The following is a 16,002-nucleotide window of genomic DNA, read 5'->3' as shown; positions in this document are numbered from 1 at the left end:
TAAAAATTAGTCAAACTTATCAAAATCATGATAATTTTGAAAACTGACAACTGAAAAGTGGAAACACCTTTTTCTTGTTTCCTGTTTTTGGTTTTTGGTTTTCAAAAAAACAGAAAACAAAAAACAAAAAACAATGCCAAACAAGCCCTTAAGTTTCCGTTTGATTCATCGGATTTTGATCATAATTTATTGAAATTTATTTATTTATTTATTTTGAACTTCGATGATCTCTCTTAACCCTAATTATCTCGTATATTTATCTAAACTAATATTTACTAAACTAATCTTAACCGTTTATGGACCCTAAGTCGTAAATGGGACTCAAATTGCCTTAACCTTGATTAAATTTTATCTAAACTTAAGTTTCTTGAACATATCTTATCCGAACATATTAACACTGAGTTGTAAAATAAACTTGAAATGTCTTTTTGTTTCTAGACTTATTTTTCTTGAACTCATCTTATTCGAACTTATTGACTCTATTTGTAATTTAATTAAATGTTTAAACTTATTAATCCTATAAATTTATCTTTTTTGAAAATTTGAATTTATTAACCTTTATCCAAACTTATTTATTGTATGAACATATTTCTTTTAAAAGGCTGGTTGTATGGTAGTAATAACGTTTTGATTTTAATTTTTTAATGTACGAGTATTTCATTGGTTCTAGAGTGTAGAGAAAAATTAATTAGGAAAAAATATTTAGCGAATATTCTATGATGTATGTGCCATTGTGCTCCTATGTGGGGTAAGGCTCTCCACATAATCGTGGATCACCTATTAATTTCAGGGTATCACGAGGAAAAAAAAAATCAAGTTTAATCAATATCCACGTGTTAGGCAGAGATATTGCCAACCCTCCACCGTCCGATTATTTCTTACTGTTGTATAATTATATGATGTAGACTCCTAGCCGTCTGATTGAGTGTACAAGGGAAGATAACTCATGTAATACACGTGTGATAAAGGAAAGAAATTGTCAATGAAGATGGAGTAAAATACGATTGATTGTAGGGGATAATTTTTAATCAATATAATAATCAAATTGTATGATATATTGTATGATTATGACGTGGAAATTGAAAATGCTGACAAGGATAATTAATAAAAAAACGGTAGTAGGCAGCTAGACTTGAATTAAATTTTGCTAACATTTGATAGGATTACAATAAAATCATAACTATTTTTTTAATATTTAATGCAAAAACGCAAACGTGTCGCCACATATTCTGTTATATCTCTCACTAATTTTCACACTTTAACAGTCTAGATTAATTATCTTTTACAATTAGTGACCAATAAGGAAAGAAGTAATTCAAAAAACGTTGACAGGAAAATTAAGGTAAGTAATTAATGTTTTGATATATTTTTTTGCCTAAACTTGTCGCCGCGTAATTGCCACATTGTCAAGTAAACCAAAACCAAAGAAATTTAATTTTAAAAAATTAGAAAAAACCTTCGTTTTTTCTTGGGAACAAAAAGGGGGGTTGTTTAGAAGAAGAGTTGGCACCTTCACCATATATTGCTTGCGATTTTTGAGTAGAAAAAGTAGTTGTGATATGGGGAAGGCTTGCTAGTTTTTAGTTTCAAAATGCTGGCCTTACTTTGATTTCAAGTTGACAAATGTGCTACATATGAAATGTGATGTCTCCTTATGTCAACTACTATTCAAGAAATTAAAACGGTGCAAACTATATAAGATAAGGAAATTAAATGAAAATGATACATATAGCCCTTAGACTACGTTACAAAAAATTAGAATAGATTATTAAGAATTGTTAAGCATAATAACATATTAGCACTTGATTTTGTCATAAATTTATAAACTTAAACTATCAATTCAGAATATGTTATTTTACGGAGCAATATTTTTATATGATAGTCATGATGGTTAAAGTAAGATTGAAGAAACATACTACGTATATAAATAAGGGAAAAGAAACCTCTTGTGGGTTTTAAATTAAATAATGTATTGAATTAACGGAAAAGGACAATTTGAAAGGAGAAATTATTTTGTGGAAGTTGTTGAAGATTGCAAATCACCATAAAAGGCGTTGCTTGAATTCTAGTGATGTAAGCATGAAACCCTTCTAGGCCTCTAGTCGAAATGAATGGAGACATACACTATGTTGAAATGCATAAGAATCATTGTTATATATCATTCTAACCTAATAAATACTTACTTAACAAAATTTAATTTTGTAAGATTTTTTTTACTACACGAATGCTTTCAATACATATCCTGCTCCGAATAAAATAGCATGGGGGTGGGTTTTGTTGCCTAAATGGCTAAATAGCAAGCATTGAATTTGAGATTTGAGTTATAATAGACATGTAATTAATTAGCTGCTTTTAGAAATGCATATAATGTACAAACTACAAACTAATTCAATTCATAAGGGTCGTCTTGTCATCGCAACATCTGATCAAAGTGGCCTTTTCTTTCTTGGGTGAGGTGGTTTGATACCATGTTAAATACAAGTTTGGGCCGCACCCACAAATTAAGAGAGAGAGTCTATTCCACAAGTCTAAAGGAGGTTTCATCCCAAAACTATATGACCATAAGTGGAGTAGCCCCTTAGGGCCTGTTCTCATTGACTGAACTCAGCTGAACTGAACTGAACTGAACTGAACTGAATTGAACTGAACTCAGCTGAACTGAACTGAACTGAACTGAAATGAATATTTTATAAGAGAAGGAAATTAGGAGCTGAACTGAACTGAACTGAACTGAACTGAACTCAGCTGAACTGAACTGAACTGAACTGAACTAAATTTCAACGTAAGAGAACAGGCCCTTAACCTTATAAAATGATTAAGGGCATGTTTCATCAGCCTAATTTCAGTTCAGTTTCCTATTTCGTTCTCTCATAAACAATTTATTTTAGCTCTATTCAGTTCAGCTCGGATGCTCAGTTCAGTTTAGTTCAGTTCAGTTCTACTCAGTTCAGTTCAGTTAAGCTCCAATCAAGTTCAGTTCAGTTCTTTAAATCAAAACATGCCCTGGCCTAACTCTCTCTTATTCAACCAATGTGGAACATTTACATGTGGTGACACTTTGGGAGGTCTATTCTTCAACATATACTTAATCCTTCAAAGAAGATGGATTGCGAGTTGTGACAAAACTAAGATCATAGACTAATGGAGATTAGTCATAACTTTTGAAGGACAAAAAAAATCTAGCCACTAATATGTATAACAACTCAATCAAGCATTATCATGTACATACAGTACAATTTCTCGGTTAAGGTCTATATATATCCGTCCAGGTTATCTTAGCTTGCCTTGTTATTATAGATACATGATACATGATACATGATACATGATATATATTCGAAAGAAATTGTATGACCCCACGTTAGGTTCAATGCTTTTACTGTGATCGAATTAGGTTTTTGATTGATATACTTATGTTAACTAATTAAGAAGTATAGCTATTGTAAAAAAACATGAATAATTAAATAAATGAATAATACAGTAAAAGCCTATATTGTGGTTGGCCATGATCGTCAATGTGAAAAGATTTTCTTCTTGAATAGCCTTGTAAAGTTGTAGCTATATGCTCGTCAAAAAAGAAAAAAAAAAGTTGTAGCTATATGCAAATTTGAACGTGGTAAGTATGAGTTCCTTAATGCTTACTTGTATTAGTTACGGGGACTATTAGAAATTTAGAATAATACAAATATAATACGTGTATGTGACAATGCAATGCTTAGCTTATAGCCTTGTATAATAGTTCTTTCATTTCCTTCATCCAAAGATCGAATAATGAGCGATAGTTTTCATCATCACCATTATTATTATTATTATTATTATTATTATTATTATTTAATTTTCGTTGGTTGGTTGGGACTTGGGAGAGGGGACAGGGATTAGGTTTTTTTTTTGGTAATTACCTTTTGGGCCTTAGCTATGTTGATTAAGGGCCTGTTCTCTTACGTTGAAATTCAGTTCAGTTCAGTTCAGCTGAGTTCAGTTCAGTTCAGTACAGCTCAGTTCAGTTCAGTTCAGTTCAGTTCAGCTCCTAATTTCCTTCTCTTATAAAATATTTAGTTCAGTTCAGTTCAGTTCAGCTGAGTTCAGTCAATGAGAACAGGCCCTAACACTAGTAGAAAAATTGAAAAAAGCACCGCTCAATGGCCACCAGTTTTTAAAAACCGGTGACAAAAAGAAGTGGAAAAATGGGCGGGATTGTGGGGATATATTATTGCCACCGGTTCAAACCAAACCGGTGGTTAAAACATTAATTAATCCCACCGGTTCAAACCGGTGGCCTTCTTAAAAAACACCGCCCCCGCCCCTTTATAAACTCCTAACCCTAACCAATCCTCCTAAGCGCCTCTTCTTGCTCGTTTCCTCCTCTCTCTCCTCTTTCTCTTTCCTCCTCACTCTCCTCTCCTCTTTCTCTTTCCTCCTCACTCTCCTCTTTCTCTTGCTCGTCTCATACTCTCGCATCTCACTTATCTCTCCTCCTCTAGAGCAACACCGAATATTTCGTCTCCTTCTCTTTCTCATCTCCTTTTCTTTCATTTCGAGGACATGCATGAGCAAGAGCAACACTGACTATTCCCAAATTCAATATAATTTCGAGGGTTTTTGTTGAAATTCGAGGTAATCTCTCTTATTTCTTATTTTTATTTTGTTTTTTGTTATTTTTGGTGGAATTCGAGGGATGTGGTGGTATTTGGTGGTGGTTGTGTTTATGACGGTTTAAGGTGGGTGGGTTTTTGTTATTTTTGTACAAATTCGAAATGGATTTTTCTGGGTTTATGAGTTTAATTGATTTCGAAATTTTTCTGGGTTTAATTAATTTTCGAAAATTTTCTGTGTTTAATTGATTTCGAAATTTTTCCGGGTTTCGTAAATCTGGGTTTTTCGAAAATTTTCTGGGTTTTTCAGTTTCGTAAATCTAGTTTATTTTTTGCATTGGTTGTGAGTTTTATTAATTTCTGGGTTTTTTAAATCGAGTTTTTTGAGTTTTAAAATCGATTTTAATTCAATTTTTATTCGATCTTCTTATGGGTTTAATTCGATTTTAATTATGGGTACATGCTTTTTCTAGGTTTTTTTTAATGATTTTAATCAATTTATGGGTACATGCTCGATATATAGATACATGCATAGTGTTCTGAGTTTTTTTTTTTTTTTTTTTTTTTTTTTTTTTTTTTTTTTTTTTTTTTTTTTTTTTTTTTTTTCGCAGCTTATGTATATTAGTCGATTTATTTTTTTTGTTTTGATTGATGCAGGTATATTGATTTAGATCTTAAATCGAAGAATCATGATGCAGGAATATTGTTTTTGATGTTGTATGGGGGTTTTTTGGATTTTGATGATGTATATTTGTTTTTTGATTTGTATTGTAATTTTTTTTTTATTTATATGTTGTAATTGATCAATTTTATTGATTCATATTGTAAATAAAATTTCGATTATATAGATTGATATTGTTTGATTTATATTTTTTTTTTTGAGGAGAAAAATTTGACATTGTTTGATTTATATTTTGATGTTTGTAAATTTTTTTGACTGAATTGTTTGTTATATTTCTTTTTGAAAAAGACAAAACAAAAAAAAAAAATTATGTATGCATGTTATTGCCACCGGTTAACCGGTGGCAAAAATAATTAATACCCAAAAAAAAAAGCGCGAAACGATAATTGCCACCGTTTAACCGGTGGCAATACTCCTTTTTGCCACCGGTTTTGAACCGGTGGCCTTGCTTCGGAGTATTGCCAACCCCCCAACTGACCACCGGTTCAAAACCGGTGGCATTGGGGGGTTTTGAACCAGTGGCCAATTCATATTTTCGCCTAGTGTAAGTTAAAAGTCAAATAGGTATAGAGGTGTCAATTTGGATGTTTGGATCGGTCTAATTTCAAACTTAAGTCATGCTATATTATTGCATCTATGCGAGCCTGAATTAGTACATATTTAAATTTATCAGCTCCTTAGTGTTCCCTAAAAGGACAGACAGTTGACACTTCAAAACAATTATGAAAAAAAAAAAAGAACTTGAAGATGGTGAAAAATTCAAGATGGTCCGTATCATGTCTAGCATAATGATATATAAATTATTATTTTTTTTAAAAAAAAAAACCCCTTAATTTTGTTTAATACAAATTGAAAATAAAAATTACGGTTTATAGACTTGACCTTAGTTAAAAATTCCTTGTGGATGAGCACCAACAATTTTCATTATCCTTGTGGACATAAAGGAATAAATTGAATAATCCAAGTCCCGAAGCCATTTAATTCTCCTCAAATCGAGCCATCGGACATGGCAATTTGGAAGTCTAGCAACATAAATTCAAACCTAGTGACCTAATCTCAACCATGCATATACACATCTAATCTGTTACTCCGTATAATCTACGTATCTGTATAAATGTACTTATACACCCTATGTATATGTGTATGTATTTTGCACAAAGCGGTGTTACACGATACAAGTTGCTATGTGCCATGAATTTATGATAATTGTGTCTCCTTTACTTTGACCCTTATAAATGCTCTTCTCTTCTCTTCTCTTTTGACGGCTGACCCATTTTCAATACTTCTTTTTTAACACAACACGAAGAACTTATATTACAGGCTTAAAGCCTTAAAAAGTATTTTACAACAAAAGCCAAACAAGATACCATTTTCAATACTTCTATTTGTATTTTTCTATTTTCCATTATTTCTTTAGAATACATTTGTATAATCACACAAGAAATAATCTCTAATACTTGTATATTATTGTTACTCGTATTATTTTTTTGTGATTTCGGGTTTATAAGTCATTTAAGATTTTATTTGGGCGGCTAGCTAGCAAGGTTAATTCAAAAGATTACCAATTTCAAAGGAACATCTATGTAATACGAATTACTTTTTTTTTTTTTGAAAACAAACATGCTCCATTAATTAATCAAGGGACAAAATGTCCATGAGTACAAATGGGGAAACATCTTGGGGACAATGATTATCCCAAGTTTGTTCAAAACCAAATGGAACAAGTTTAGCTAGATTATGGGCAACGGTATTACCATCGCGCTTAACATGAGACCAATTCACAGACATAAAATCCGAGCAAAGAGCCAGAATATCACCAAGAATCCCATCAGCTTCTATGGACAGAGAGTTCTTGTTAAGCTTCTCAATAGCTGACTTGCAGTCCGACTCCAATAAAACATCAGAAAAACCATACCTCTTCCCAACTTTCAGAGCAAAGAGGAGAGCCTTGGTTTCAGCAACTTCAGGAGACCAGTAAGCACGACATCTTCTCGTGGCAGCTACAAGTACTTGCCCTTCATGATTTCTGGCAACAACCCCGAGTCCAACCCAACCTTCTTCAGTGAGACACGCATCAGCATTGATCTTAACAATATTAGCAGGGGGAGCACACCATTTGTTTGGGCTAGGAGTGGGGTGAAGACCAGCAGCCCCATATATTCGAGTGTTGTAGTTCCCCTGCTCCTCAACAAGTCTAGCAACACGCCCCACAGTGACAACATTTGGGATGATTTTATTTTGAAACACTTTGCAATTCCTGTCACTCCAAATACACCACGCTAAAAACATACCTCGTTGGACAATCTTCGGGTCTAAATTCTTCCAGCTAACCACAAGATCACATATGGAATTAAAGTCCCCCCAATTCGCCATTTCTGAGCAGGAGCAGTCCTCCCACAATTGCTGAACGCGTCTGCAGTCCACAAAGGCATGGCAGACAGACTCACTCTCATGAGTGCACCAGGGACAACAGGTGTCAAGGGTGAGATGACAATAGTGCAGCAGGCTCTTAACAGGAAGGGTGTTCGAGCATAACCTCCAGAAAAAATGTCGGACCTTTGGGGTAACATTTGCCTTCCAAATCTCAATCCATGCTTGGTGAAAAAGAGATAAATCACAACCTTTCCCAAGGAGATAAGCAGACTTGACAGAGTACTCACCTGTTTTTGAGAAAGCCCATATGAGCTCATCATCATGGTCACGATCAGTGAGGGGAATAGACAAAATACATTGCTTGTCTCTGTCATTAAACAGGTCATCTATGAGGTCAAACTTCCATTCCTTATTTTCCTGATCAATCAACTCACTGACTTTCGAGATTGCAGAAGATTCTTCGCTCAGAATGAAACGCCCATCAGCATCAGCTACCCATGGATCGGTCCACACGTTGATGCTGCTGCCATTCCCAACATTCCATAAAACACCCTCCTTAATGATAGCTTTTGAGGCCCATATACTACGCCAAGAATAGCTCCCTGCAAATCCGAGGTAGGACTCTAGAAAATCAGAGTGGGGATAGTATTTTGCTTTAAAAACACGGCCTAAAAGTGAAGAGGGGGCCTTTACTAATCTCCAAGCTTGACGACCAAGAAGAGCATCATTAAAAACACTCAAATCACGAAATCCCATTCCCCCGAGACACTTAAGAGTGCACATAGAGGCCCAATTTTTCCAGTGGATCTTTTTGTTCCCACTTTAGAACCCCACCAAAACCGAGCCATGGCCGAATGAATCCGTTGGATGATCAAAGAAGGGAATTTATACACACCCATCAAATAGGTCGGAATTGCTTGAATGACAGCTTTGAGGAGAATTTCCTTACCCGCCCTCGAGAGAAGCTTCTCTTTCCACCCTTGCACTTTCTTCCAAATTCTATCAAGAACCGCCTCAAAAATTGCTTTCTTCGAGCGGCCAATAATGGTCGGGATACGAATTACTTTATTTAGATATTTTTCTATCATAAAATTGTGGCACTTTTTAAAGTTTTGATATCAGGTAACTTTTAAGTTTAGATGAAATCAATTATGGTGTTGAATAAACTTTTTTTTTTCTTTTGGATTAGTTGACTTTAATTTTGATTCCGTAATTTCAAATTTTAAACTAATTTTTGTACCGATTGAGTTATTAAGGTCATTGTCCAAATTGAATTGCACAATTGGCCAATTGGGTATATGCTTGTTTTGTCTTTACTAATGAATTGGAATATGGTTCATTCCCTTAAAAAAAAAAAAAAAAATACTAGGGCCTGTTCTCTTACGTTAAAATTCAGTTCAGTTCAGCTCAGCTCCTAATTTCCTTCTCTTATAAAATATTCATTTCAGTTCAGTTCAGTATAGTTCAGTTGAGTTCAGTCAATGAGAACAGGCCCTTAAAATACGGAGTAAAGTAACTTTGTTTTTCTTTTTGCAAATGATGTAAACACGAAATCAATATGATTTCATGGAGATATACAAAATAGTATGAGAGAGATCCATATCCAAAATGATTTTGGTGATTATTTTTATTTATTTATATATGCATATGATGTGCGTATAACTATTTAACAATAATTTATGCATAACTAGTTGAAGTTTGTACATCATATTTTGCATACAAAGTATTATTTTGGTGCATGTACAATTATTGGACAACAAAATATTCATAATTAGTCAAAGAATGAGTTTCACATTAAATATTTTTTTTATTCACAACGTAGCATATTATTAGATAGGTCCTTACAATGCACATAATATTAATCTAACAAGGATTTCACACTCCATGCCTTCTTTATTGCATTTTAAATACAGTTCTATGCAGAATGCACAAATCACTACGCAAGAGATTCCACTTCACAAGTTGAAGGAGGTTCCATCCAAATCATATAGCAATAGAGGATCTCATCAATGTTGAACACTTATATGTGTTAGTTGTTTGAGAGAAGACTATTTTCAACACTGGAAATTGACCATTGATAAATTGATAATAAGAGTGACACTTCTGTAAGGGACATGTAGTCTTTCTTGGCCACAATCTTAAAGCTTGATGTTTCGTGAAACAACGGTCTTTAACTCGTGAATCCACTACAGCTTAATATATACTACCTCCGTTTCTTTTTAGTTGACACGTATTCCTTTTTAGGAAGTTTCTTTTTAGTTGACACGTTTCCTTTTTGGGTAAATTTTTTACCTTGCATTTAAAAGCTACCCCACTTGCTTTTTCATTCTCTATCACTCTCTATCACTCTCTCTCCTCTCCTTAATATATGTGCCTAAATCAAACGCGTCAACTAAATAGAAACGGAGGAAGTACTTCGTATAGATAAGTAAACTATACGTACCTAGCTTTGAGATGATGTGGGTGAACTTTAAAACCTTTTGAATGAAACAATGTGCTTTTGAACATCAAGTGCTCCATTCATATCTTGTGACAGCTCAATTGCTACTTAAAATCCTCTATAGCTTAGAAGATGGTTTTCTCTCCCTCTTCTTTCTCCTATATAGAACAACTCACATGTCATTAACACAGTATGGAGTATCTCAGGCTATCAGCACACTTAATCTCTAATAACTTATCTTCAATGACTAATAACACTTAGTGATATTAAACTATATTTAGAAGACATCTGTTAATAACAATAATGAATTATATTGATATTAAGAAAACTTATATCCTAATTTTACATGTGTCAGTATCAATGAAGAAGTTAGAAGTAATTTGGTAACATGGTAATACTATCTAAGCACAATTTAAATTAAAACTAACGATATTATTAGTGATTAAAGACTCAAACTATTAGGCTTACTGAACTGAATTGAGCTGAACCGAACTGATCAGCTAAAGAGAACAAGCCCTTAGTGGCTAAGAAGTTCTTGTCAACACACGTTGCGCACCCGCATGCATTTACTTGCATGTCTTTCTAATACGGAGTATTTAATCTGAACGCGGCAGGCCAACAAAGTTGGGGAAAAAAACATGTGAGAATAAAAATGTACAAGCAATCAAGAAGTAAGGAGTATTAGAATATGACGGCAAATATAGAATAACCATCACAGAGTATTTATTAATGGTTATTTAATGTTATCAGCAAAGTTGAAATAATATAAACGTGATTGTTATTCATATGAAGCCTCAGCTTCATTATCTAATTACGCGGATTATAAATTGTTCTTTTCTCATTTGACCACATAATTTAGGACATGTGGTCTGTTCGTGAATAACGTAATATGAGTTGACATAGTTTCACGAGGTTTGCAATTGTGGCTCTTCCCTATTAATTACTCCATATTGTTTGGAAAAAAAAAAATTACTCCATATTGTTGTTTGCTAATTTCTTTCTTAATCAAACTAATTAAAAAGATTTAAATAGGACTTTGTTGCAAATTTGTTTCGATTATATTTTAATTTATATTTAGTTAAAAAATAAAGACAACGAGCTAAAGATGATTACATGAGTAATGAATGAATACTTCTGTTTTGATGTTGTTTAAATCAACCAGAAAAGAAACAAGGTCTATTTCTAACATAAAATAAAAATTTTGTAGTCTCCATTTTTGAAAATTCGACTTCTTACTATTTACGTGGTTAAAATAACATAACTTTGGCCTTATTTTATGATTTATACAATAGAAATAAATTAGCATGTGAGATCTTATAGATTCCCTTTATTATAAACTTTCAAAATATCAACTTTTTACTCGTATAATTTTCATTTATACATATATGAAAATATTTATTCTCAAACAAGTTCATAAATTAGGGACCACACAAATGTAAAGTGAGTCGAGTTTTTAGGAACGGAAGTCGGGAGCTAGTATAACAATTCGTTACAAGTATTTTGAATTTCACCTGTCGTGCATATAATTTAAAACAAGTATCTTGAAATGAGTCACAGTCATCATGTTCCATAATGACAAATTAATTGCTAAATTAGTTTGCTAGGTAGCGTAATATTTTTGGCTACTTTCTTTTCTAGCTAATTTGTATCTTAATGATTAGCTGCTAGCCTGCTAACTTAATAGTTAATACTCAGGAATAAATCCTACTTGTCAATCAATTATTTGTGCAAGTTAAACTTGTTAGTGTTGCTAATTTTTCATTTCAATTCAAAAAATCAACCCTATTAAATTGAACATCTAAATTTGTACCTAGAATAAGAATTGAAGCGCAGGCGTTGTGTTAGATCACTACAAGAAAACGCCCTATTTCCGATGGATTACTTCCGATGGCCATTTAAAACCGTCGGAAAATACGTAATTTCCGATGGTTTTAAAAGCCGTCGGAAATTTCCGATGGTTTTTTAAAAAATCCGATGGATCAAGCCATTGGAAATTTCCGATGGCCTTAAAAAGAATCGAAAATTGTATTTCCGATGGCTTTTCCGATGGCTTAAGCCATAGGAAAAATACAAAATTTCCGTTGGTTTTAAAAGCCATAGGAAATTTCCAATGGTTTTAAAAGCCATAGGAAATTTCCGATGGCTTAAAACCATCGGAAAATACAAACTTTCCGACGGTTTTAAAAGCCATCGGAAATTTCCAATGGCTTTTATGAAATAAACCATCGGAAATATATTTAATTAAAAAAAAAAAGTGGAGAACCCTAATTGTATACGCTGCCCTTACAGCAGCCGCCCCATACTTTCTTTCTTTCTCATTTCCCCTCTTCTATTCTCTCTCCTCCTTCTCTCTTATTCTCTCTCCTCTCGATGTTCTCTTCTTCTCATCTCCCTTCCTTCTCCTCTCATATTCTCTTTGTTCTCTTCTAATTTCCCCTTCTTTGTTCTCATCCTCTTTCTGTACTCGCATCTTATGTCATTCTTCAATTGCCGCACCGCCGTAGCTTTTTTTTGTAAGTTTTTAAACAAAATCAAGGTTTTTAAGTCCAAATTCGGGCATGAAAACTCAAGATCCAGAATTTTCATGGTCGAATTTGGCCTTATAAAACCAAATTCGAGGTGAAATTCGAAGGTATGACCTTATTAAGGTAATTAGGGATGAATATATGGTCGAATTAAAGATATTTTTTTAAATTTCTTTCTTCTAATGATGCTTTCATTATTTTTGTAATTTTCTGAGTTGTTGGGCGTGAATTTGTGGTGGTGGTGGTTGCACAGGGTTGGTAAACATGCGTTTAATTAGCGTGAGGGTGGGCGGGGTGGGTTAGATTCAATATGGGTCAGTTAGTGTGGTTGGTTAGGGTTATTGTGGAAGAGGTGGCAGTAGGGGGTTTAAGTGGCAGTGGAAAGGGAGAGGGTGGTGGTGTGAGTGGTTGGTTGTTGATTTTTTATTTTTTTTATGTGTTTTTTGTTTTTTTTTTTTTTTTTTTTTTTTTTTTTGTAAGCCTAATTATTAATTTTAATGTAAATTTTTAATGTTATGGTTAACGACAAGTGTGTTGGTTGCAAATTTGGGTTTGGATGATGGTGGTTGAAGGGGTGGTCTAGGGTGGTGGAGGACGGGGAGGGTGAGGGGCAGCTTTTTTTTTTTTTTTTTATATTTTTCTGCTGTAATTTCCGATGGCCTGGCCATCGGAAATTTTCGACGGTTTTTCTAACCATCGGAATATTCCGACGGTATAGCCATCGGAAGTTTCCGATGGAATTTAGGCCATCGAAATCTGAAATTTTTCCGATGGCCATAAAAAACCATCGGAAAACTGGTTTCCGATGGCTTTTCCATCGGAAAAGTGGAAATTTCCGACGAAGGAATTTCCGACAACCATTTTCCGATGGAAAACCATCGGAAATCAGATTTCTGACGGTTTTTGAGGAATTTCCGATGGATTTAAGCCATCGGAAATAGGCTTATTTCTTGTAGTGGATATAGAACACCTCCAAGAGGCACTCTTTAGACTTTACAAGGCACTCTCAGAAGGGCGCCTTGGATCAGAGGCGATCTATATTGCTTGTTTTTGGCGATCTGTATTCCCCTTTTTGTACAGTGAGAAGAACTTTAGAGAACAAATATTATACAATATATGATTTGCTTAATAAAGTAATGTACATAGTACATAAACCTTTAGTTTGTCATGCATCCATACTTAAATTACTCAATACACTACTAAATTAATTTAATATTAATGGATGATAAAATCAAGTAAACCTATTGGTATAATTAATATTTAATTTTATTTATAATTTTCACTTTTATTTCTTTAATCTTTATATATATGTAGCCCTTATGGTTTTTTATATCATTTTCCAAGGGCTAAAATGCAGAGGAAAAATAATCTGTTTTAGGTAAAGAATTTGTTCAATTTATATACAAGAATGGTGAGGATCTTTGTCACATTTTAATTCGTTATCATAGCTTAAAAGCAACTTATTACAGTTCGAGATAATGATCTTCTTCTAGCAATTCCCTGACTATCCTTTTTTTCATATTGCTTATGGGCCACGATCGAATATAATGATCCTTCTATATCCTCAAAATAAGAATAAAATCATCCTTCATTCTAGAGTGTTTTGCATACTTGCATTATCATATATTCATATCGGTAGGTTTTATTCACGATGAAAAGCTAGGTATAAAAACGTGTTTTATTTTTATTTATTTTTTATTTTTAAAGTTGGATAAAATTTAAATAATTTTTTTAAATACTAGTATAAATAATTATAATATAGATAAACGGATAAACCCTGGTATCATTTGTACTGTACTATTTTTATCAATCACACTAATACATAGAACAATGAAACATTAAAATATACCTCCACCTTAGCTTCATACATTATTTCCACGGTATTACCACTTTATATGTTACTCCTTCCATTCATATAAATATTTTTGTTAAAGTAATCCGATTACAAATTTACAAGGATAAACTATGAGCATATTCTTTTTGTTGTTGACTTGTTGTTGTTGTTAATGAACTAATAACGTAAACTTATTAACTATCCATTATGGCCTTATTATTATTTTAGAATAAAGAAAAAATAGTTAGAAGATTTTGGAAAAAGATAAATAATGATTGCATATAATGATAAATTGATGTGTCGGGTTAAAATGGTGGGTGTAATGAAATTAATATGGACTATGGAGATAATCAGATAAATAATGATCGCATATAAAATTTTACCAAGAAAAAAAAAAAAAAAAAAAAGCAAACAAACAAACATACCAACAACTAACCAAGTTAAGCTTATGAGATTCTAAAAATAAAAAAAGTTAAGCTTATGAGTTATGATATGCTCCCATACTTTTCGAATGATTGCTCGTAATATTCAATTAAGTAATTAAATAAAATAATCCATCTACATACTAATGGATTTGTATTATTACAATCATTTCTTCAATTTTTGTTAAATAAAATAAATTCATATTCTCCCATTCAAAAAAAAAAAAAAAAAAAAAATCATATTCTTTCATTATATTCATACTCATTGCACGTGTTTAATACTTCATAATTTTCAAATTGTCTTATACTACGTATCAATTATTCAATTTTCATATCTTTAAAGAACTGTACAGAGTAGAGATTAATTTTAATAGCTTATTTAAAATTAGTCTATCAGATCATGTGAGATTCGTGAGGAATAATATCATTACAACTTTTATTTTCTTCACTTTGTATTTCTTATATTTACACATGCATCACATACATATAAAATACAGTACATATTAGTTATTTTGATTATTACAGTAATTGAGTACGTAATCAATTTGAAATATCAATATTAATGATTAAACGTCACATCAACATTACTTTCATTTGTTGCTAACCAAGCCACCCACTTATTCAAGTTGGTCTAGCTCTAACGAATCTGATGCATTGGATGATTTGGATCTCTTACTTTTTTTGAAACAATTGGTATTGTCAGACTTCCAATTTGATTGGAAAAGTTTTGAGGGAAGACCGGAAGAAAGGTCCATTTCAGAACCTCACATCCTCAATCAACAAACCATTAAAACATTTACTCCCTCCATCCCCTTTTGATAGTCCCTTATGGACATTTTTCACGGGAATTAATAAATACAAATAAGAATAATTAAAGTACATTGAAAAGGTAAATTGACATTGGGTATGCAAAAAAGTAGAGAGGAAAGTAATAAAAGTATATGGGAAAACCTTGTCAAAAAAAAAAAAAAAAAAAAAAAAAAAAAGTATATGGGAAAACAAAATTTACATGGGAAAGTTAAATTTGCACAAATATTGTTGAAAATTGGAGGGAATTTTAGTAAAACTTTAATATTAATGGTTGTTGGAAAAAGCAAATGGGGTGACATTTTGGGACTAAAATTTGTCCATAAGAAA

This window comes from Chenopodium album, chromosome 21 (assembly GCF_948465745.1).
Source record: "Chenopodium album chromosome 21, dcCheAlbu1.1, whole genome shotgun sequence".
NCBI lineage: Eukaryota > Viridiplantae > Streptophyta > Magnoliopsida > Caryophyllales > Amaranthaceae > Chenopodium > Chenopodium album.
This window is presented reverse-complemented; position numbering follows the sequence as displayed.